Below are 25,777 nucleotides of genomic sequence, written 5' to 3' on the forward strand. Positions count from 1 at the left end.
ATGGACAAGAACATTTAAAATAAAAACACTGGCAAAAGAGTTGGGGCACCTGGGTGGCTCGGTTGGTTGGGCGTCTGCCTTCGGCTTGGGTCGTGATCCCGGGGTCCTAGGGTCGGGCCCTGCATAGGGCTCCTTGCTCCGCCGGGAGCCTGCTTCTCCCTCTCCCTCTGCCTCCCACTCCACCTGCTTGTGCTCTCTCTCTCTGTCAAATAGATAAATAAAACCTTAAAACAAAAAACAAAAAACCCAAAAAACACGGGAAAAAGAGTTGAAGAGTATGGAAAAAATCAGGTATCTTTATAACTAAAGGCCTTAGAATATGGACTAAATAGAGAATATATCCCACAATTGAGAGATTTAGTATTAGAGGGGAAAAAAACTGAGAAAATCTCCCAGAACAGAGCAGAGATAAAGAGATGGAAATCAGGAGAAAAAAAAAAAAAAAGAGAGAGAGAGAGAGAGATGATGTATATTTAAAGAAGTGTCTGAAGGAAAGAATAAAGTTGTTATTAGGGTTCTCCAGAGAAATAGAACTAGTGGAAGATGGATAGATAGATAGACAGATAGATAGACAGACAGACAGTCTGGCAGATAGATGCAGACATAAAGGAGATTTATCATGGAGAGTTGGTCCACACAATGATGGAGTCGGGAAGTACCATGTCTGTCATCTGCAAGCTGCAAACCTAGGGACGCGGTGCTGTAAGTCAGGGCCCAAGGCCTGAGAACCAGGGGGGCTGATGGTGTAAACCCCAGTGTGAGGGCAGGAGAAGCCTGGGTCCCAGCTCAAGCAGTGAGGCAGGGAAAACAGGCAAATTCCTCCCTCCTCTGCCTCTTGTTCTCTTCAGCCCTCAACAGTCTGGACGAGCCCCACCCAGGGGAGGGTGACCCCTTCACTGAGTCCCCTGATTCAAATGCTCATCCTGCCACCTTGCTGCTCTCCCACAGACACACCCAGAAATACATCCAGGGTGTCAGCCAGGCCCCCCAACCCCGCCAGTCACGCTGACACATGGAATTAACATCACAAAAGTGAACGCTGAAGAGGACATAATTGAAGAAAAGAAAGCTGGGATTTTCCAAAATCGAAGGTTGTGAGTCTATAGATTTAAAAATGACACCTAATGCTAGATGAGTAATGATGGTGATAGTAAGTTCCCACCAGACCCATCACACTCAAACTCCGAACACCAGTAACCGAGTACAGAGGAGAATCTTCAAAGGTATCCGGAGGGGAGAAAAATCACAATGAAAAGAAAGCGGATCCTTTGTCACCTGGGGAAGAGAGAAGGGAAAATGCAAAGTAGCCCACCGGGAGGAATGCTGAATGGCACAGCCACTCCAACCGCCAGCCCACCAGCCCAGCATGTCTTAGGATGGTAAACAGACAGTTACCTTCAACCCCAGTCCTGAGAAATTACCCAGGAGAGATAAAAATGTGTGTTCACACAAAATCTTTTACAAACACCATTATAGCAGCCCATTCTATTACCATCAAGAACCGGAAACAACCCAAACGTCCTTCAACAGGTGAACAGATAAACCACAAAGGACCCACAAGATGGAACACGACTCAGCATTAGATAAGAATGAACTTCAGTCCATGTAAAAACACCAAGGAATCTCTGAGGCATTTTGCCCGGTGAAAGAAGCCCATCCCACGAGGTCGCTTACCAGACAAGCCTTTTAGTCATGTATGGGACCAAAAATTACGGAACGCTGTTCTGTGTCCTGATTGGGGTGGTGCCTACACAAACCTCTAACAGAACTATAGACCCCAAAATGGTCAACAGGTAAATTTAAAACTTAAGTAAATAAAAAACTTGATGCATCTTGAGTGTGTGCATGATGACAGGACAATGTTGGCTGACGTGAGTTAAAATCAGTAATCAGTATCTCTTCCTGAATACTGATGGCCAACTGATCCCAAAGTGTCAGTCTGGGCAGGAAGGGGTGGTTTTCTGAAAATTGTGTTTTCTTAAAGATTCACCACTCTAAGTGCATGCTGTAGACAGAAATATCTCTCATGTCCTCCAAAGCTCTCTAATAGATGTAGCAATTGGAGGTGACTTTTTTTTTAAGTTGCTATTACATGATAACAAAGAAATGCTGTTCTCAGCAACTGTTTTAGAATATTATCACGGAATACTCAACTTGGTGAAATGGAAGTATACTTAAGCACACTAAAAGCTATGGAAATGTCTTTAAACACAAAAACCAAGGATTTGAAAGATGTACTTGGTGCCTGAATCATATATGAAGAAAGAGCCAACTTGTGGGGCACCTGGGTGGCTCAGTCGTTTAACGTCTGCCTTCGGATCAGGTCATGATCCCAGGGTCCTGGGATCGAGCCCCGCATCGGGCTCCCTGCTCAGCGGGAAACCTGCTTCTCCCTCTCCCACTCCCCCTGCTTGTGCTCCCTCTCTCACTGAGTCTCTCTCTGTCGAATAAATAAATAAAATCTTTAAAAAAAAAAAGAGCCAACTTGCACGCTACTGGGGACGAGCCGTACAAGCTCAGCCCGTGTTGCTGTGATGGTGGACGTGTGGAAAGACTTAACAAAACCCGGCTGAAAGAACTCCGATGTTTACAGGATGATGACGTCTGTTTTCGCCTGAGCTGAAGGCACATCTCACCCACCCTCTCTGAGGCAGGGTAGGGCCCAGCGCCTTTCTCCCCTGGCTTCACGCCTTTCCACGGAAGGGGCCAGTTTGGAGCCGAAGCTCCCAGCCCGTAACTGAGTACTTAATCCCTCATTCAACCCTGTCTGGGATCAATACGTCTATTGCACAAAATCTCCTAACTGCCGTGTCTGTCTGGTTTAGAAAAGGAGTCTGTTCCTTTCCGAGAGCCCGTCTGTTCCTGCCCATCGCGTGCTGTGCTCCGGCAGCAGCTCAGCTCCTCGGGGTCCGGCCGTGCCCCTCAGGGAAGGGCCCCTGGTGGAGCAGAGACGTTCAGAGTCCGAGGATTAGCCATGGCCCGATGCCCTCACTCTACCTGCTGAGAGACGCTCACAGAGCCTGGGAGGAGGAAGCTACGTTAGGAGAAATTGTATATGTAAGCCGACTGCCTCGTTCCACGTCGGGTATCACCAGGCTGGGTTGGGCTGAGAATGGCTGATCCGTACTAAGGACACAGGGTGTCTGGTCCACCCCAGCCAACCTGCTCCTCGGAGGGACTGGAAGTCCGTTTCCTCATCGCACGGATCAGAAGCTCAGGTCTGGGGAAGGGAGACGATTTACAAGTCAAGGAGCCGCCACAGCACGGCCCGGCACAGGGCTGGCCGTGGTGACCCCAGACCTGAGGGCTGCACAGGCTCCCTCCATGGGCATCAGCCCGCGCCCTCGGGGCCCCTCCTGGCTCATGCGGGGTCCTGCCCAGAGCTGAAATCACGTGGGTCTGTTCCCGGCGCACACACACACAAGCGCACGCACACACACACACACACACACACACACACACACACGGCGGCCTACGGAAGCCCGCAGCGGGAGGCCACAGCCGGCAATGGCAGAGCCGGGGGGTGGGGGCGACACAGCGATGAGACAGGGCCCCCTCTGAGCCAGACACAGTCGTGAACCCCAACTCTCTCCCAGCAGACACAGACGTGCTCTGACCGATAGCAGCCCCCAGAGGCGGGGACCACGCTGCCGAGTAGCTCCCAGAGGACGGAGCCAAGAGGAAAGTCTGCTTCCTGCAAGTCATTCTCTTCTGGGGCCGGGTTTCCCTGAGGCCCTGGCTGGGACGTGGTCCGAGCGGTCGTGCCGGCAGATGGCGGGCAGCAGCTCCGTGGGGCGCTGGAGGGGCCTCCGTGTGTGGACTGAGAGCACCCGGGGCGCTGGCATGACGTGGGACTCAGGCAGCCGTCCATGGAGGCCTGTGAGGCGTGGCCCGTGGTCCCTCCTCCACCCCACGTGGTGACAGCCACAGCCTATTCATGACGATTTCAACCAGAAAGGAGCGCACTACAGCCTGTGACCCACGCGACCACAGTGTATCTCTGACAAAGCATCTGCTGTTGTAACAAGGGTGTCCGGGAAGGTGCACCAGATTTCATTAACCACGACCCACGGAAACAACTGGTTTGGTTTCTCTTTTGCCTTTTCTGTGTTTGTAGTGACTTGACATGAGATGAGGTCTCTGGAGCACACTGTGCTGAAATGGGCTCCTGGATCCATGACGGAGACAATGTCCAGGTACATGGCCCACAGCCCGGGAGCCCACAGACTGTGCTGCTGACCCCCTTTACAAGCACAGGACCCCCGCCAGCTGACCTGGGGATAGGGGAACCACTGGAGCATGTAGGACACTCCACGGAAGACTGGGGAACCGGGATCAGAAACCTCGTGGGAGCCAGGGCACCAAGAACCACTTGCTTCTGGAACAGGTGGGCCCTGACCCTCGTCTCCTGTTTGCACTAGTGCCCTGGGTGCAGAATCCCAGGGAGTGGGTCGGACTGGCCACCGTCATGGCACATGCCTACCCTGACCACTCTGCTGCAAGGACCCAATGGCTTTTCTTTTTTTTTTTTTTTTTAAAGATTTTATTTATTTATTCGACAGAGAGAGACTCAGTGAGAGAGGGAGCATAAGCAGGGGGAGTGGGAGAGGGAGAAGCAGGTTTCCCGCTGAGCAGGGAGCCCGATGCGGGGCTCGATCCCAGGACCCTGGGATCATGACCTGATCCGAAGGCTGACGCTTAATGACTGAGCCCCCCAGGCGCCCCCCCAGTGGCTTTTCAAGTGGGAGAGCAGAGCATTTAGATTTGCAGTCCCACCAAGACATACGAAGAGGAGGAGAGGAATTCCCCAAATAGAAACCGGGATCCAGGATGTTGACAGAGAGGGATGAAGGCGATGCAGGCAAACCAGACCAAACAAGCCCTGTCCGTGACGCCATCGGCACGGCGGTCAGAGACGACAGTACTCAGGTGACAGCTGCACCACTCACTGCAGGCTCTCCGCCCTCAGACCATCCCTCGGAGGATGTCTACACCAACCTGGGGCTCTCGCCCTCAGACCATCCCTCGGAGGATGTCTACACCAACCTGGGGCTCTCGCCCTCAGACCATCCCTCGGAGGATGTCTACACCAACCTGGGGCTCTCTACCCTCAGACCATCCCTAGGAGGATGTCTACACCAACCTGGGGCTCTCTACCCTCAAGCCTGTGACTCAGTTTGCTTGTACTGCTGGTCTCAGACCTGCAGAAGGTATTAGGGATTTCTAGTCCCAGCCCTGTGTGGGTCCCCTGCCCGGAAGGTGTGGCCAGATTGTGGGGACCCTGAGGTGGTAGGAGTGAGGGAGGCATGGAGAACGAACTCTCTGATTCAGGCATTGGAAGGACCACTGGAACTGTGGCCTGGAGACCAGATGGGAATGGGGGCCCCCGTGGTGGAGAAGCTCCTGGTCCAAAAGGGATGGGGTTGGTGGGAAGACGGGGTGACAGTGGACAGGGAGGTGGGGGCTGCATCTGGAGAAAGTCTGCGGGGACAGCTGTGGGTGCGGGGGCGAGCGGACCAGGGACTGCCCGCAAGGGCACAGGTGCCAACTGGGGGAGCTGCTCCCCTGGGGACTCGCGGGCTGGAGAGCAGTCACTGGGCCGATTCCGGCAGACATTTCTACACGGAAAATGTTATCCCGCAGTCCTCACAGAGCTTCCACTGCTTGTCTGCTTCTTCCTTATCATTCTTAATGTTTAACGTGCCTCCTTTCTTCTGCCAGTTTTACTGATTAAGACCTAAATTAAATCCGCGGCCAAGGATCACTGCTCACTTACCACTTAACCGGGAAAATTTCAAGTTTAGTAAATGTGCAAAGTGTTAGAAAGAAAGACCAGAGTGGAGGAGAAATGAGAAAAACAGAGGGAGGCATAAATATTTTGAAGGAAACGGGGGACTTCTGTGTATTGTGATGCTAAAATATCAACAATAATTGGAGTAAAGAACTATATTTTTTAATAGACTTTATTTGGAGATTTAAGTTTAGATTCACAGCAAAATGGAGCAGAAAGTACTGAGGTTCCCCCCCATACCCCTGTCCCCTCCCCACAACCCCCACCATCAACACACCAGCAGATGGTGTGTTTGTTACATTGGATGGATCTGCATGGATGCACCATATCACCCAGGTCCATGGCTCACATCAGGGTGATGCTTGGTGGTGTATATTCCATGTGTTTGGACAAATGCGTAATGATGCGTATCGACCATTCTAGTGTCATAGTAGTTTCACTCCCTAAAAATCCTCTGTGCTCCACCCCTTTCTCCCCTCTCCCCAGTCTCTGATCTCTTTACTCTCCCCATAGTTTTGCCTCTTCCAGAGTGTCTTGTAGCTAAAATCATACAGTACACATCCTTTTCAGACTGGCTTCTTTCACTTAGTAACATATATTAAAGTTTCCTTATGTCTTTTCATGGCTTGATAGCTCATTTCTTCATAGTGCTGAATAACATTCCCTCGTCTGGATGCACCACAGTTCATTTATCCATCCACCTACTGAAGGATGTCTTGGTCGCTTCCAAACCTTGGCAATTATGAACAAAGCTCCTATAAACACTCATGTGCAGGCTTTTGTGTAGATGTACATTTTCAATTCCGTTGACTAACTACCAAGGAGCATGACTGCTGGATCCTATGGTAAGTGGATGTTTAGTTTTGTAGGAAACAAACTCTCTTCCAATGCAGCTGCACCAGTCTGCATTCCCACCAGCAACGATGAGAGTTCCTGTTGGTCCACATCCTCTCCAGTGTTTGGTGTTGTCAGTGTTCTGGATTTTGGCCATTCTAACAGGTGTGAAGAGCTAGGTTATTTTTATCAATAGGATCACAGCATCCCAAGTGTGGGCATGACAGTGATTGTTTTAATCTCTAATACAGTCTTTATGATTAAATACCTAGAAACATCTAGTTGAGTGGAAGGACTTGTCATTATGACACCAAGACTGACTTGTGCAGATTTGAGAGAGAAAACATCCTTCCACTATACAGCAATCAGCATTCTTATCACATGGAAATGAACATTACAAAAAAAGACGTTATCTTTTTTTAAAAACTCAAAATGCAATTTTAAGTATCTTCTTAGCACCATCTTTCCTTTAATGCATGCATCACCACACCCCATAAAGCAATAGAAAAAAAATCAGATTTAAACTAATAAGAACGGATGCTACATTTGACCTTAGCCAAAAGGCCAACAAGTGACAGCTCATCCAATTTAGAGTAAGGATTTTCGGTGGTGGTTAGGGAGTTACAAATATAGGAAAACAGGATGTTGTGATAAACTCATCAAGAGGTACTAGGCGCTAACAAGAGACTCCTTTGATTCAGGCAGAAAGAGAAAGTACCAGTGATTCCAGGACCAATGGAATAGGTCTTCACCGATCCACTTATGAGGAGGACAAGATGGGCTTCATCTTGGAATAGAGGCTCAGTCGGGAAGCCCCTGCAGCCCTCTGGACCCCAGTTTCTTCTTCTGGAACAAAAAAGAGGGGACTAAAGTTGATATGATAGTCATTAACTTTGCTTTCTTGTTAGATAAATATTTAATAACTTATCTAAAACCAGGTATGACATTATTAAGGTACTTGAGACCATTAGAAATGGTCAGTCCCTCCTCTAGCCCCGGGAGAGGACTTAGCAGAGCCGGCTGTGCGGAAGGAGGATGCAGCAGGCGCGGTCACCCACACACTGTGTGGCCAGAAGAAGGAAACTAGAGGCCCCTCAAGACACCCCCGTGGGCTCCCGGTGGGCTTGCTCCAGCCTTCAGGCTTGCTTCTTAGCCTGGTGTTCCTGACATTCAGAAAGTTCCTAAAAAATAAATACTCCAGTATTTTGACATGGTTATTTCAGAGATAGTCTGGATGAAATTGTGGCAAATTTGGTGCTTTTCTTACAAAACCATGCAAGCTTTGTGAAAACCTTCCTTCCATCAGGATCTGCTTAGAGGGTGTTGTGAGGGTACTTCAATACAAGGAATGTAAAAAATAAAGAATTAAATAAATCGTGTTACTGTCCTCCATAACCCCAACCCCTATTAACAATAATTGGAATTATTCCAAAATGTTTCCACTCCTACATAATGAATTTTTGACGAAGTAATTTTATGGCACTTAAATTTGATCTATAAATTCTGGTCAATACCATTGAAGGCAAGTTTGTCCCATGTCATGGGACACCAAATGTCACTGGATCAGTGGGGGTTGCATACAGCTCATCTTTGTGACTACAATTGATTCCTCAGAGAGGTAAATCAAGGCAAAATCACTTGCCAAAGACACATAGAGGGTTTTTTGTTTATGTTTTTATCTAGTAGTTTTCTGATCCTGAAGCTTCAATTTCTGAAGACATGAATTTTGTCTATTAAAAATACCCATAAGTTGGGGTGCCTGGGTGGCTCAGTCGTTAAGCGTCTGCCTTCGGCTCAGGTCATGATCCCAGGGTCCTGGGATCGAGCCCCACATCGGGCTCCCTGCTCCGCGGGAAGCCTGCTTCTCCCTCTCTCACTCCCCCTGCTGGTGTTCCCTCTCTCGCTGTGTCTCTCTCTGTCAAATAAATAAATAAAATCTTTAAAAAAAAAAAAAAAAATACCCATAAGTTTTCGAGCTTAAGGTAAAAGTTCTTACATTACAGCATGTAACTGGGTCTAATCTATTTCATTACTTTTTTTACTCACAGGAATAGCCAGGGGATTTATGAGATCTACCTAAGAGATTAACCAGACACCCCCTCTTCAGTCTCTGATGTGTACAAGAAAGATCTGTAACTCCCATCTGGTTATAATAAGAATAAAAATTTAAAACCTGATGTTTTATTGTTACTTTAAAGAATCAAATTTTTTATTTGAAATAAGAAAACTGAAAGCCAATTTAGGGAGGAAGTCTAATGTCCCCTGGAGCAAATGTGGATTTCTTTCAGTTTGGGAATAATAATAAGCTATGGTATCTGAAAGATAAAATGCTTTCTTCTTTTAGAGAGAGCATGACCGTGACTATGACGGACCACCTCTTAGCTCAGGCCTGCCATCCTGCCCTGTCACCTGGAAGTTACATCTTACATGGCCACCACCAGTTTTCTTTAAGCTTCAACTCTGAAATTGGCTTGGAAGTCTACATGTGAACACATATATATTTTGTTTTCTTAAAAGAAATTCCCATGATCGGAGGATAATGTTTTTGCAGGAGTCTGTGTCCTTGGCCAGGTTCCCATTTCATAGATTTCCTTATGCTGAGATGCTTAGTCCAGTCTCACTAACTACTTTATTCATCCTGGAATATAAGTGACCAAAACTAGTTTAAATTATTACCTCTCTCAAAGAGGTTCACAATTTGACGAAGGGGAAAGCATTTGTTCTTTAAAAGTATTTGAGAACCTATCATAAATGTTAGACAGGGCCAGTTTTAAAAATCTGTATACTGCAGAACATGATTTCTGTGAGATGATATGCAAAATATTAGAAGAAAATTAAAAATTTCTGCATGGTCAAACAAGTTGGGAGACATGGGGTTACTAGGAGATTAAAGGTCTTTTTATCTCAGAACTTCTCAGACTCCTCCTTCACCCGCCCTCCAGCCTGACTTCCTCAGTCTTGGCCATCAGGTATGCAGAGTGGGAATTTGAATGTTCAACTGAAGACCAGAAGATGAAAATCTAAGGGCCAAAAATCACTAATGCTATCACAGAGTTTTCCACTTCCATGTGGGAACAGTCCTGTAATAAAAATCATCACAATGGAGGGTAAAAATAATGAATTAAGAAAAGGAAAATGACATAGGTCTTCAGACTGAAACAGCTATGCCCTTAGCCATTTCATGATGAGATTTCCCAATACCAAGACTGAATGGTGGTGTGCAAAGCCCTCCTTGGTCAGGATATATTGCACGAAGGCTTTAAGGAGGAGAGAGAGTACACTGGGCAGACATTTGGGAACAGAGCACTCTAGGCGTGGGACCAGCTGTGGTGGAGCCCCACGTGGGACCCCACTTGGCACGCTTGAGGAAGTATGAAAATTGTCCAAGTATAATGAAATAATGTTTCAAATCAGTGCAGAGAGAATGAGCAATCCAATAAGTGGTTTTGGAACAAATGAATATCTCTTTGGAAAATATACATAATCCTATATTCCTAGTGCACCACACACACACACACACACACACACACACACAAATTCTAGATAAATTAGGAAACTAAATGTAGTGACTCTCAGTTAAAGATAGTGAATCAAGCACCTACATTTACACTTGCTCTTTCCATCAACCTCAGTAAAACCATGTGAAGGGATTTTTGAAACACAAACCTACAAAGAGAAGAGAAAAAGAGACAACAACACATTTTCAGAAGCTAGAAAGCAGTGATGAATAGAAATTGACTTAGCCGAATATGGAAAACCAAATCATAAGCCAGCAGTGGGGAAGTCCAAGAGAAAAGACAGTGCAAAATCCCCAAAGGCTCAGAAATTGGGAGGATCCTGGCCCTCAGAAGGAAAGGAGAGTGGGCTATGAATTAGAAGATGGCTTAAAATCTGTTTAAGAAGCAGTGGATGCTCATCCTATCCACCGTTCCTCATAGATGGGGACTCCTCCTCCCCCTGTCTAACAGAAAGTTGGAGTTTGTTCCCTGGGGAGGCCAAGCAAAACATGTCCATATAGGAGGACCCCAACTGGTTGACTCGGGACTCTTGCTCTTCCCCAATGTGGCCCCAAGACTTGGTCTCCAGGAACAAGTCTGGAAGTGTGTTTTTGGTGAATTGGAATGAAGCCAAGAGGAAGGGTTAATACATTAGAAACAGGGACCTCCCCACCCCAGACAGCTCATCCCCCGCCCCAGCACAGTGAAACCCACTGGGCACAAAGGACTCATATATTAGCAGACAGCTGAGAGTCACAGATGCTTAAACAAACCCACCAGGTGACTGACAGGGATGGGAGCAGACAGGAACGGGCACCTGGAAGGTGCAGAGGCTGCACATGGAAAGAAAACTAAAAAATCATTAATATCCTCAGAGGGCTGAAAGGAAATATTACACTTTGGGGGAAAGCACTAGCCAAAGAATAGCTGGAGAACCATAAATTTAAAATAGGATATCAGAAAAGTCACACTGGATGGATTTATTTGACAATGCTAATATTAGGGACTTGTGTTCATGAAAACACATCATCATAGGAGCAAAAGGCAAGCCATAGAATAGCAGAAAATATTTGCAATCTTATCTCCAATGAAATACTTGTATCCAGAACATATAGAGAACATCTATAAACAAGAAAAAAAGATAAAAAACCAATAGAAAATTGGGCAAAAGGTCTGAATAATCACTTTACAAAAGAGAATATTCAAATGGATACGAAAAGGTGCTCAACTTCAGGAAAAAGCAACTTAAGACCACCATGATATACCACCTACCAGAGTAGCTAAAGTGAGAAACAAACATACTAATATCCCAAGTATTGGTGGGAATGTAAAGTGATCAGAACGCTCACATGCTGCTGCATGGAGTGTCAGTTGCTAAAACTGCTTTGGAAAACCATCTGGCAACATCTACTCATGTTGAATATACTCCCTAATTCTACTCCTAGGCATATACCCAACTGAAATACACATATATGTTTACCAAAAGACACCTGCAAGAATGATCACATTTATCTATCAACAGCAGAATGGACAAATAAACTGTGATATGTTCATACAATAAAATACCATACAGAAATGAGAATGTACACAAGATAAATGAATTTCATAAACATAATGTTGAGTGAAATAAGCCAGACACAAAGGAATATAATTCTGTGTGATTCCATGTGTATGAAGTTTAAAACCAGGTAAAGCTAATTTATAATGTTAGAAAAAGGGATAGTTGTTTCCTTTAGGAATGGTAGTGCCTGAGGAAAGCACAGGGATGGCATCTGGTAATGTTCTCTTTCTAGGCCTGCCTGCTGGCTACATGAGTGTTTTCACTTTGTGAAAATTCACACAGTTGAATGCTTTTTATTTGTGCACTTTGCTATATTTAATAGAAAGTTACTTTATAAAAACATACTAGAAAGGTGGAAGATGAAGATATGGCATGCTCTCAGGAAGTACAAAACAATGACCATGGGGCGCCTGGGTGGCTCCATCATTAAGTGTCTGCCTTTGTCTCAGGTCATGATCCAGGATCCTGGGATTGAGTCCCACAACAGGCTCCCTGCTCAGTGAGGAAGCCTGCTTCTTCCTCTCCTACTCCCCCTGCTATGTTCCCTCTCTTGCTGTCTCTCTCTGTCAAATAAATAAATAAAATCTTAAAAAAAAAAATGACCATGATTACAAATGGGAAGAAAGATAAAAAAACAAAAAACAAAAAAAAACAGACAAAAGAACCTAGAGGACCAACTTCAGAAGGGCCAACTTCAAATAAAATTCACTGAGAGGGTGAATTGAGAAATGGTGTGTGGGGGGGTAGAATTAAATAAATATTTCAAGAAAATATCTCATAACTGTAGATTTGAGTTGCCAAATTGAAAAGATGCACCAAGTTTGGTGGCGCGAGCCAAGCTACTCATGCTGTTTGACAAGGTCCAAGTATGGGGGACGATCCTGAAAACAGGAGACTCCACAGCTGGCTCCTGCTATTCTCTTTCATTTTGTTTATGGCAATCTTTATAATTGTGGGACTATTTCTGGGGTTTCATGATAAAGTGACTACTCCTCTTAGTTATGCCTATCTAAGCAATCATAATGAGACTAATTCCACGAAGAATTAGTTTCTATAGAACAAAGTAACAAGGCGGTCACGCTCTGTCTAGCACCTTTCTCTTTGCTTACTGTTTTTTAGTTTTAGCGAAAGTCAATAAGCGGAAATCAATAAAGGTCATGTTAATCATTACAAAGGAAAAATGAGAGAAGGCTATGTATGTAATCCAGAAAATGATCTAAGATTTGGAAAAACAAAAATATCCTAACGTATAAATAAAGTTCCTCCGAGGCTGTCAGGAGGAGATGCTTGCAACCTGATCCTGTGTCTGTGTCTCCTCATTCGCTGACGCCATCCTTTCCTACGAGAGACCCACCCTGGCTGGAGCTGGACTCCGGCAGTTTGGACCACATTAAATGATAGTAGTCCCCCATCAAAGCACATCATTACTGATTTTCAGAACCCTGAGGACAGAAAGATGATTTTATAAGCTTCGATAGAGAAAAGGTAGGTCAAATACAAAGAATGAGAATCAGAATAGCTTTGCAATTCTCAACAGCAACAGTGGAAGCTAAAAGACAATGGAGGAATGTCTTCAATATTCAGATTGCCATCTTATTCTTTTATACCCAGCCGAAGTATAAAATATAGAGATGGATAAAGACATATTTAGATGCAAGGGGCTCAAAAATTTTACTTCCCATTCCCTCGTCTCAGGAAGCTGAGAGGATGTTCTGAGAGGATGTTTGGATGGCCAAAATGAGGAAATAAAACAAGAAAGAATATGATCTAACATTCTGGAAATAGTAGGTTCCAAATAAGACAGAGGTGAAGAGAACCCCAGGATGGTACAGAGGGAGATTGCAGGATGCCAACTGGAAGCACGTCTGCAGAACAACCAGCCCAGCAAAGATCAGAGCACAGGACGCATTTTTAGTGCTGATGTATTTGAACACATCAAGAGAAGTTCTTCACAAATGGAGTAGAACTTGAAACTAATAAGTGGTAAATATATTTTTAAAATAAACAATAAGAGACTGTTGGAAACTCAGAAAAAAACACAGAGTTTTAGAGTTTGTAGGGTAGTGGTCAAGAGTGCAGAATATAAATCCAGAATGTCTGAGGTTCAAATTCTGCCACATAAAGGCTGACTTACCTTGACCTCCCTGTGTAAAATCAGGGTTGTTATAACAGTGTTGGAAGAGATTTGTGAAAACCAACGCCCTCGGAAGTCAGCCCAGCCCAGAGAAAGCACTGCGTGAGTGGTAACGATCACCATTGTTACCACCAGCACCACCGTAATCATCGTGGTCCAGCTGGGGGCTCAGCTGTGAAGGGTGGGGCTGTAATAGAAGCATTGAATGCTGAGATTTTTTAAAAATTCTGTTCAACTAGATTGGGAGAAAGAGAAGACAGACATGGCTGTGGGGTTAAGGAAGAGGAAGAAGAAAACCACCATCTTCCACTTGGGGAAGTCTTAGATACTTCTTAAAACTAAAAAATAAAGAAGTAGCAACATACATACACATGTTTGAGATATGGAGGTGGGTATCAAAAGATTAGCTAAGAGAGTTGCCAGAGTTGCTTTGTGAGAGCAGAAAATGGGGGAACTGTTATTCTTTGTGACAATCTTTGTAAGGTATGTGCAGATACACTTTCATTAAAAAAAAAAAAACTAAGTTTTTCTTCAAAAAAGAAGTCTCCAGGACAGATGGTTTCACTGGAGAATTCTACCCAATGTTTAAAGAATCAGTGCCAATAATGCACAATCTCTTCCAGAAAACACGAGAGAGCATTTTCCCATTTCATTTTATGAGACCAGTCTTACACTGACACCAAAACCAAAATAGTACAAAAAAGGGAAACTACAGACCAATATCCCCCCTGACCAGAGATGTAAAAATCCCCTGACAGTATTAGCAAATAGGATTCAGCAATATGTAAAAAGAATTACACACCATGACTGAACAGGGTTTATGCCAGGGATGCAAATTAGTTCAATATTCGAAAGTCAGTCAATGTAATCCACCATATCCAACAGGCTAAAGAAGAAATTTCACATGATCTTATCAATCCATGCAGAAAAAGCATTTGAAAATTTCAGTATTGATTCATGATAAAAAAAATTTTCTCCAGAAAACTAGGATAGGGAGGAACTTCCTCAAGTTGATAAAGAACCAACCTGCAAAAAGCCCACAGCTAACATCTATGTAGATGGATGGTAAAAATGGAATGTCTTTCCCTCCGATTGGGCACGAGACCAGGGTGCCCTCACTCAACACTAGTATTCCACACAGTTCTGGAAGTTGTAGCCAGAACACAAGGCAGGAAAGGAAATGAAAGGCAAACGGGGTGCTCTCGTATTTGCAGGAGTTGTGTTCTCTAAAGCTGCCATGAACACCGAGTTTGCAAACACTGCACCACTTCTCCTAGGGGGAACGTAGGGTCAGGTTCCTGCAAGCTTCGGCTCACAACGTTTTCATCAAACAAATGCTATTTGCATTATGTGGGTTCATTTACCGATGCCTCATGAAACAAGCCTGTGTCTTCAGGTTGCAGCCCTGCTCTTCCACGAACCCTTTTCTTAACACTTAGCAGGTGTTTTTAAACACCTTCCCCAGCATCCCAATCTGCAACAACCTGTCCACCTGCAAGTTTGACATTTTTACTCTATCGCTTTTTAAAATGCGTGAGCCAGCTCGGATGAGAAGAGCTTAACGTCTTCCAGGTCCTGGGTAATGTGACTGTCAATTGCTTTGGCTTTCTTCACAACCATGCTGCCCACCTCCCATTACTGGTGGTCAGCTCACGAACCCACAAATTTAGCTGCTTTTCCATGTTTTGCATAGTTTCTTCATGCAGTAGGGGTGTTACATTAGCATTTTCCAGAGGAGCCTCATGAACAGTTTGGGAAATTTCCTCTTCCCGTTTGGGATATCCTGTATTGTTGATTCATTAGCATTGAGCTCATGGCCAGTAGCACCAAACCTGAGCCTGAGTGGAGCTTGTCTCATACATATACTTCCTTTTGAGGACATCACCACCTTCTTGTGTGAGAAGCACAAGACAGTACGTCAGCACTACCCCTGGGGCTATCTAAACAGCAAAAAAAAAAACAATAAAAAGAACAACAATGCGGACAGTGTGGCACTGCATGGAACGTGAAAGACACACTGGTTTACAAGAAGGCAGAGCATTGCTTTGTTCAACATCGGCTGGGAGCATGGGCATTCAGCAACTGAAATTTTTCACCACTCAGGGCATGCTCGCAAATGACCATGAAAGCACTGTGTGCATTGTTTTGGGGTTACAAATAAATTTTAGTGAGTAGGTGAATTTGCAAGCACAGAATTCATGAATAATAAAGATTGACTATATTTGCAAAACATATTAAGTGACAAAGGACTCCTATCTACAATACATAAAGAACTCTCAAAGTCAACGGTAAAAATATAAAGGCTCTAATTAGAGAATGGGCAAAAGATGTGAAGAGACGTCTCACTGGAGAGGATGCGTGGTTGACAAATCAGGCATCACTAGCCATCAGGAAAATTAAAACCACAGACAGCTATCACCAGATATAGACAGACACCTGCCAGAGCAGCTACCATAAAAAATACTCACAAGACCTCAGGCTGGAGAGGATGAGGACAGACCTTCACACAGGGCTGAATTTCAGCATCTCTTTGGGGCTGCAAACTAGCACACTCTGACCAAAGCAAGTGCGCCCAGGACCAGAAAACCAAACCAAACCCAGGGCGTCATGACCGGCAGCGAGTGCGGACGGTCCGCCCCCACGTCTGTGCCCACCCCGGGGGTGCAGGTCCCTAGAGCTTCCTACTCAAAGCGTGGCCCCTGGAGCAGGACGCCAGGCCTCCCCGGAGCCGCTGCCCGGGAGCCCCTGACCGGGAACCTCTGACCGGGAGCCCCTGACGGGGAGCCCCTGACGGGGAGCCGTTGCATAGAAGGCCCCCACGACGGGAAGCGCCCAGTGCAGAGTACTGCCCGCCGGGCTGCCCTTCACCCCCTCTTCCTTCACTTGCTATGCTTGGCTCACCTCCCTTGGTCTATAGCATTTAAACAGTAGCTACTGGCCTCCAGCGATGAGATATTAGACTCGTCCACACTGCCCCAGCTCCCCGCTCACGTCCCCAATCCCACAAGAGGACCCTCCAGGTCACCTCTCCACAGGCCCCCGTGCACAGAGGCGGAGCTGGGGGCGGCGTGGGAGGAGGGACGCGCTGCCGCAGATGCCGGCCCTCACTGCCCCTGCCCTCTGCCTGCAGTCTTGGGGTTGGGGGGGCCCCACGCAGGCCCTGGACTTGCATTCAGCCTGGAGCTGCTAGGTCCTCCTCCAGCAATGCATTGAGCTACTTCCCAGCTTCCAAAAATACATGGAAATTTCCAGATCTACCATTAGTGTCCCCCCACTCTCTTCTCTTAGTGGGTTTTTTTTTCTATAAAACTCTGTTTTCATCCACTGCTATTGCCCTGAACCATTTCGGTAACAAGGCCTCAGTGGGCCCAGCGGTGTTCCAGACGGTGGTTCCCGAACATCAGCCCATGCACTGTGTCCACTGCGAGAACAGAGGCGTGGGAGGGAACCGGCCTGCAGGGAGTTGACCCGGGGAGTCCACACCCCTGGACTGGGTATCTGCTCCAGCAGCCCTGGGAGACCGGCATGCACGCTCCTCAAGGGTTCTTCACAGAGCCGTGGGAAGTGCAGGGCAAGGCCCCGGGCCTGATGTAGCTGATCCCCACGTGGGGCACCGGCCTTCCCGCTGGGAGCCATCTAGGAGGCCAGCAAAGCCCCAGCAAGCCACAGCTTGTCTTTGTTGGTATTGGAGCTACGAAGCTTTGGCATAAATGGTACTTGAAAACACTTGTTGCTGATAAGAGCCAAGCAGATCGTCTGTAGATGGATGCGGTTCATTATTTACACCCTGTTCTGCATGAGCAGCTTTGCTGGGGTTCTGCTCTTGAGGGGATTTTGCTATGGAGTGTTTCTCAGATTCCCAATCACCCCAGCTACTCAGGCCCCCAAGAGGATGTCGGGCTCTGCTGGTGTTTTATTTTTAAGTCACTGCACTTGGAACTGAAACGATTTAAATCAATCTACATAACCCCTGGCCTCGTGGCACATCATCAGTGCCAGGGAGACGGTGGGGCGAGCTGTGGGAATAGTGGGAGCTCCAGGGGCTCTGACAGACAGGGAGGCAGGGGGTGGCCCTGAGGAGGGCCCCTGAGGGTGCGAGCACCCAGCACTGTGGGCCCTCGGGGTGGGGCTCAGGGGCCGGGCAGTCGGAGGCGGCAGGAATCCTGCGGCATGAAGTGGCAGGAGGGGACGGAACCCCCCAGCTCGGTGCAAGTCCCGGGGACCAGAGCACAGCCCCATGAAAGGCAGCGCAGCTGGGGTTCTGTGCACGGCGCCCGTGCCAACATGCGCTCCATCAAGAGACGCTCCCCCTCTGGCTCACATGCCACTAAGCTGAGGTCAGCAGGTTGAAAGATACACCCACCAAAATGAGCCCCAGTGATCTGCTGGTGTATGGGAGCAGCTCTGCCCCCCCAGGGCTTTGGAGAACCACCCGTCTCACATGCTCAGCCTCTGGCCACGTTGGTGGAAGGTACACTCACGGCCCTGGCCACAGTGGCTGGTTCGGGGCAGTTTGTGGCCCAGAGCATTGGGTTTTTCAGTGTGGCAACAGAGAGAAAGGTCTTTGCCTCACCTCTCGGAGTCAGGACGAGAGGACGCTGGATGCACTTGTAGCCACATCCCCCCCCACTGTCCATGGCCAGGAGGTGAGACCAGGAAGAGCCAAGCAGAGACAGGAGAGGGACCTCCTCTGCTCTGGGCCTGTTGCCCTGAGCCCCATCCTCCTTGGACATTCCAGCTGGGTGAGCAAGTGAACGCCCTTGTTTGTTCTAGCTGCTTGGAGTTGGGGTTCACCCACTAGCACAGCGTGTAACTCACGTGGGGCTTGGTGCCTGTGGTGGGCTGAGGCTTGTGACCAACCCTAACCTGGGGAGGAGAAGACAGGGGAGCTGTGGAGTCAGCAGCCCTCCCTGGGGCACGGTCCCCAGAGCATTCACTGCTGCAGGACTGGACTGCGCGGTTGCTCAGGCTTCATCCACAGGGCTGGGCGGAACATGCCAGAATATCAGGAGGGGCGTCAGGCCTGAAGGCCCTGGCAGGTAGGAGCTGAGACTCAGAGGCTGCCCTCCACTGCCCACAGGACTCGGCCAGGACCAAACTCCCATAGAATCTGCTAGACTTCCCTAGTGCTTCATCTTTGGGAAGGAGGTAGACAGTGCTGTCTTGGGCATGGTGATGTCCCCTGAGGAACCATACTGGATATTTCTTTGCCTTTCTCTGCTCGTTAGGGGTCATCTACAATCTCCTTGTGCTTAGGAGTCTCCTACTGCCGCGTAACAAATCAGAAGACTTACAAAGATTGACACAAGCGTGGGCCTCATGCCTCCCTCCACAAACATCTGCAGGAAGTCTGGCTGTCCTGCTCGGTCCCGGGAACAGTGTGGCAAGTACGGTATGCCTCCTGCCGCCGAGGGCCACCGTCTGTGTGCGAGGCCCCCCTCCCAGGACCAGCGCACTCTGGGCCGTGTGCAAGACGGGCTTGCTGAGGATGCTGCCTGGGACAGCCAAGCAGGACACAGAACACCACGGTGACAAGATGGGCTCCGGATGGGAGATGTCGAGGAACATCCATTCTCTTATGTACGGTTTTCAATGTTTCCTTGAGTTTCATAGTAAGTGAATGTTACTTTTATCCTCAGAAAAGACACTAAGGATCTTTTCCTACCTGACCTCCCAAAACTGAGTGTTACCATTCTTTTTAAGCTTGGTTCACCTGATTGACCAAGAGAGAGTCACAGAGAGACACAGAGAGAAACAGAGAGAGAGAGATACAGAGAGAGACAGAGACAGAGAGAGACAGAGACAGATTGAGAGACATACACAGAGGGAGAGACAAACAGGGAGAGAAGGGAGGCAGAAAGAGAACAGAGCAAGAGAGCGAGACAGAGAGAGAATCCGTATCTTCGATGCCTCCTGAGGCTGGTAGGTTCTGCAGGCGGTCTCTAGCTTCCTGCTCTTCCTTCCTGGCTTCAGTGTTCCCAGCTTATACTGCTTTCCCCTTGGGCCGCCTCTCCTTTTCTGATAAATGTGTAAAGCTTAGTTATATATTCAGGTTTTTAATCACTTATGTTGCAAATGTGTCTCTGTCTTTAAACTCTGCTCACTATGACACCGCCGGGCACACATCTCTGGGGGACCAATCTGGCGGTCCTTCCGCTTGTGGTTCTCGCCAGCACTGTGGGGTTTCCTGCACCCTGAGTGTGTGGACGTCGTTGGCTTTCGCGCTGTGCTCATAGTTTTATGTGTGTTGTTGCCCCTTCAGTATGGAAACCACCTCAGGTTCGTTTTGATCTAACTTTTTTCCCCCTAATGCTTGGCTGATTGTAACAGTCACAGTTGGGTGACTCCTTTACTGTTAATGGGAAAGTCTCTGTGGCTGTTTAAGAAAAATTAATAGAGTCAGGTATGTTTCTGTGTGATTCTGGACTTCCCTATTTGTTCCACTGATTTGCCTGCCCAAACAGCAGCATCAAACTAATTTATTAACATTTTTACCATATATGTGAAAAATTTGCTAGGAAACGTCATCTTCCTTGTTTTGCTTTTTTAGAATTTTCAAGCTATTTTTCTATATTCTTTCTGAATGAGCTTTAGGACTTTTTGTCAACTTACCCAAAATAAACTTTGATTTGAATTCTTTTTTTTTTTTAATTTCCAAATGTACAAAACAATACTTAGGCTTCACATCCAAGAAGAGGGCATGAATTTCCATTTCAGTGAAAATACAGTGGCTCAGAACACACACTTTCCAGCTACATGGCCTGGGTTCAAATCCCAGCTCAGAAAGGAGTTTCTTACTGTCTGACCTTGGGTGGGATGTTAGGCCTCCCTGGGCCTCAGCTTGTGTATGCATGAACATGGGTATTATGAGTGGCCATTTTGTAGGATGGTTATGAAAATCGAGTGTGTAAAGGGTTGTCTGTGGTTAGAATAATGCCTGGTACATTCTTAATGGATGCTAATGTTTCTTACTTGTTACTTTCCTCCCTAATATTTTGCAGTCTGCTCCATGTTGGTTCTACATGAGACTGTTGGGAGTAAGTTCACATGGAGAAAATACAAACAGTGTGTCCGAGTAAACAGTCAGTTATACTGTCTTTTTAGCATCAAATGGCAGAGCCACCACTTTCTATCCCCAACCGATTTCAGGATCATTCCACCTTCAGAACTATGGGAACAAAATCAAGGGGAAACACCCATTTGGGACAACAGTCCACATTTCCTGTATACTCAAAGTCTCCGTTATGTCCTTTCATGTAATTCAAGCCAGAGATCAAGTCTCTCTGAAAATATATAGTCTTGCTGGGTGAAGGAGGGAGGGAAGGCCCGTAGCTATTTTCTTTTGTTTTAAATTTCATTCCCAAGCTAAGTTTTATGAGTTTCAGCTGGAACGAGTTTTCCCATCTCCTTATGAATCCTTGAGTATGAACGTTGTAACAGACACGCTCCGGACGGCTGTGGCTGCAGGTCTTCTCGCTACAGGAAAACGGCTGCCACGCTTGGCCAAGGTCAACAAACCGCATTGCCGGATGAGGTACGCTTCGAGGGGATGCGGGATGCCACGGTCAGCATCGGTGCACGTGTCCTGATGGTCTACCCCATTCCCAGGGACCCGCACTCCTCCACCCCCACATCCCAGACAGTCCCTGCTCCGTGCCTGCTTCCCACTCATCCGAGTGTCTGGCTCTAAGGGTGTTGGAATAGAGTTCAATGAGGAATAGCAGCCAGCCACACACACCTGGACCACCATGAGATTTGAAGGAAGACTTCCTCTCATTCATTTCAAACAAAAAAAAAAAGACCAGAAATTCACCAGGTGCTAAACATTGAAGCTCTGATTTCTAGTTGTAGGTCAATCTCCTGAATCACCTAATTTTCACTCTCTGGAAAGGGTCATGATAATCGTGTCATGGTAGTTTTGATACTTCATAAATGTCAATCATAATGCAAACCTCTGTAACTTTTCATACAGCCTGCCTGAGTTAGCCAAGGCTACGGGACACATGACTCCAAGACCCACAGTCTCTGGGGTCAGAACCTGGGAGTAGCTGGCCTGGGTGTTCCTGGCTCGGGGTGTGAACTGGGGCTGCAGTCTCATCTGAAGGCCTGCATGGGGCCGGAGGATTCCAGTCTACACCTTTGTCACCAGTCATCAGCTCCCCACTGACCGTTGGCCCGAGGCCTCAGTTCCTCCTCACGTAGGCCACCCTGCCGAGCTGCTCGTGAAATGATCGCTGGCTTCCCCAGTGCAAGTGATGGGAAAGAGAGGGGGCAGGTGGTATCAGTCAGAAGTCAGTTTCTCCTCCGACATGATCACTTAAGTGATGTGCTTGTACCATATGTCAATGGTCCCATGGGCCCATCTGACCCCATGTTGGAGGGGACTCCACAAGGGCGTGAAAACAGGAAGTGGGGCTCATTAAGGCCATTGGCAACCACAGCACCATGGAGATGCTCAGCTAAACAGGGGTCGGTACAGGACAGGGACTGCTGTTAAAGGAAATGAGAATTCTCTCCCCTTTCGTAAATCAGACATCAGTCACAATGCACCTCCTCAGATGACCGCAGTGTCAGAGCCACGTGGACGGTAATGAAGTCATGTCTGGGAGAGGAGGTCCCCTCTGGGGGTTAGCTCTGCAGAGGGAGTCATCCCTGTATGGAGCACTGAAGGATGAGGGAGAGGGTGTCAACTGGCAAGGGGCAAGCAGGCTGTCTGGGGAGAACATTCTGGAAGGTGCCGCAGGTATGGTAATACGAAATCATAAAAAACCCTAGCACATTCTAAGAGTTGCGAGTGCTTCACAGTCATTGGATTTATGGAATACAAGGTATTCCATAAATTCCATAAATTCCTTGGATTCCATAAATCCAAGGCAGCAGAAGGTACAAATTATAGTCAGGCTCATACACATGTGAAGGACTATGGGCTCTTTTCTGTTGACAACGGGCCTTATTTGGGGGCAAGGGTGCAAACCTCTGAGGATCTGAACAAAACTATGGCCACATTCTTCAACATGGTGCTCACAAACACAATTGTGCCTACAATTTCAGAGGGTCCAAATGGCTCTGGGAGCCAGGATGGGGGCCTGAGTGGGAGCTGCACAGACCCACGGCTGGGGACTGAGGGGGTCAGAGGCTCACTCACACCACGCTCATGGCAGAAGGGAGGGCAAGTCTCCAGGAGCAAGGGCAGCAGGAACCACCAGGAGGCTGCTGGACAAACCTCACACGTGATGCAGGGCCCGAGCCCAGTGTGCGTCCAGCACTGGGATATTTCCCTGCTTCTAACATGTCACCTGCATCATCAACTTCATAAGGGCTATTTGGGAAAAAGACAAATTCCACATCAAATGTACATTATTTTGTAATCTCGTATTTTTCAGTTGGTTGGGGCAGTGGAAATCAACTCTGACAAACTTAAGCATGACAAAAATGGGTTCTCATCCTGGGAACCCGGACATCCCATAGAACCAATGGAGAGGCTTGAAGTCCAGGCGGGGGACGGGCAGGGGGTGGGCAGAGGGTGGGCAGGGGCCCGGGGCGCCAGGACTGTGGAGTCCTGGGGGTGCAGGGTCGTTGTGCATGTCGCCGGAGTCACTCCTCAGGACAGAGCATCGAGGGGCCTACTTGAGTCGAATCCCCAGCCGTGTGGGGGGCGGCCCACCCAAACCTCATGGAGCGCAGAGTGGAGCCCTGAAGCAAGGGGCAGCACCATTGTCAGAAAAGAGAAACAATTTTAAAACAGGGAAGGATGATGCCAGTCAAAAACAAGATTGGCACCAAACGCACAAAACTCAGACACCTCAATTCTCTTCCCCATTATCAGACCTTAAGGTGTTCACGGACATTTACTGAGCACCTACTACACGCCAGGCCCTCTCCAGGCCTCACAGTCCTGGCAGTTGGACTCACCAGTCTTCAAGGTGACCTCCCTATGAAGGCCCCGGCCGCTGGTGGCGTTGGAGGCCTGGCTGAGGTTATGTGCGCGGGTCCCCATCGACATCAGCCCTTGACCTCTTTGCCACCATGAGGCCCTACAGCATATTTTGAAGCCGCAAGAATACCTCAGCTTCACCGTAGTTCCTGTTTCGTTGAGTCCAAAGCCTTATGATCTCTGTATCCGAGCCGCTGCTGCTGGCGGTCGCCTGCAGGCCTCCCCGTACGGGGCATCTCCGAGCTGGGTGAGGCCCGGGCGAGGCGGAAGGGACGTGTCTCTGCCCTCTGCCTTCAGCGGCACCACCCGGCCGGCTGCGTACACCCAGGCAGGTGGATGAGCCAAAAAGACCTTCTCCTTTCCATGTTGCATCGTGATAGGACTCCAGTAAAATCAGAGACACCCAAGTGTGGCTTAAATGTCACCCACTGGCGTCACCGCCAACGCGGTGACAGAGCTCTTGCTGGTCGGTGACGCCCCAGTTCACCTGCTGGCTGGTTTCCAATTGGGAATAACCGTGTATCTCAGAACGCGCGACGCAGCCCCTCGAAGGCAAGCAGCCGGACGCTCGCCGCAGGGACGGGCTGACTGAGGCGTTCAGAAATGCGTCACACTGGGCTCCACCCTCGGGCCCAAGTCAGGCGGCAAGTTCCCGAGTTTCCAGGTTGACACAGCTGCAGACGCCGCAGGGAGTGCGTGAGCATCAGGCTGCGACCCCTCCCAGGCCCGCCAGCACCCTGTGATGCCGCATGCACCACCACGCCCTCCCACCCGGTCCACGGGCGCCTCGCCAGTGTCTACACCCCGCGCCCCCTCCCCAGGAAGCCCCCGAGCACAGACCAGGACACGGAGGGGTGGGGTGTGAACAGTGCGGCCCAGGGAACCACGGTGTAGGTGACACCGAGGTTCCCCGGGGAAACGTGGAGCTCCTGATGGCTCGGGTCAACTGCAGGGCAGTCTGGGGCCAGCAGGGAGACTGGTATGCGGGAACATTCCTGTGCGGGCTCCCATGGCGGCTCTGCAGTGCTGGAGGAGATCCACAAATATTTGTCTGGTTACATAGTTCAGGCATGTGAAAATCAGACCCAAGAAACACACTCTTTATTCTCTTTCCAGAAATGCTGCCTGAACTCCGACCCCTGGCGCTCCCGGCGTCTCCCCGGATTTTCCATCTGTTCCCCATTATTCCACTTCACTGCCGGTGCCGGCTTTGCTGGATATGGGAGTCTCGCCTTGAGCCAGCAGTCAGGGTGCTTTCTGCCCATCTTCAGGCTTGATCCGCGGTGCGCCTCCCCGGCTACCCACCTGGGGCCGCACGACCCCTGCCACCCTCTCGGAGGACAGTGACCCCCACCGCTCTGGAATTCTTGATTAGGCACCCATCTGTGCTCGTCAGGCCCAGCACGGTGCGCTGGTGCTTGTCACACGGTTCCCGCCAGGTCTCTCCCGCGAGGCGGGGGGCTCCAGGGGAAAGCTGACGAGCCCGGTCTGGACCTGCTTGGTGGTGAGAGGCCAGTGGGACCCCAGGAGGAGGCTGTCTGCAGGGGAAGCACGGGGTGCTCCTGCGCGGGGGAGGCGAGGCCAAACGGGGTGCCTGCAGCGTCCGCAGTCACATGGTCCCTTCTGCGTGGGCCCGAGGCCTGCCCTGGGCTCCGTGGGCAGAGTTCGGCCACCCAAGACCGTGCACGGGAAAGGTTATGTGTGTGTTTTCACTGACTTCTGTCATTCGGATTTCCTTGCACTATGAGCGTGGGTGACACGCCACGCAGCATCGGGCACCTGCGTGCTTGGTCCACAGCAGCGAGCTCACCCGAACCGCTGTCGGAGCTCCTCGCGATTTAAAATGACATTGCCCGTCAGGCCAGCCGCTGCGGCTCACCGCCGCACATCTGTGTTACTACATCACCAGTGTATTCTTCCTACTCTGACCCTGAGCTGCAATCATAGGATTTTCTTTGTAATCCTAAGTGTTTTGTTTTAAGCACTCTGCTGAGAAGGGTGGGTTTCCCCGGGATTCACCCTGGTC

General features: G+C 48.6%; 1 long non-coding RNA gene across 2 annotated transcripts in view; it reads right to left on the reverse strand.

Moving 5' to 3' along the window:
* Positions 1–5,957: 5,957 nt before the first annotated feature.
* Positions 5,958–25,777, reverse strand: part of LOC118519973 (uncharacterized) — a 78,834-nt gene continuing 59,014 nt past the window's right edge. For both annotated transcript variants that reach the window (XR_013443732.1, XR_004909451.2), the window contains exon 3: positions 5,958–7,471. This is a non-coding gene — a long non-coding RNA (uncharacterized LOC118519973). The remainder of the gene's footprint in view (positions 7,472–25,777) is intronic.

The sequence above is a fragment of the Halichoerus grypus genome, chromosome 14, assembly GCF_964656455.1.
Source record: "Halichoerus grypus chromosome 14, mHalGry1.hap1.1, whole genome shotgun sequence".
Classification (NCBI taxonomy): Eukaryota; Metazoa; Chordata; class Mammalia; order Carnivora; family Phocidae; genus Halichoerus; species Halichoerus grypus.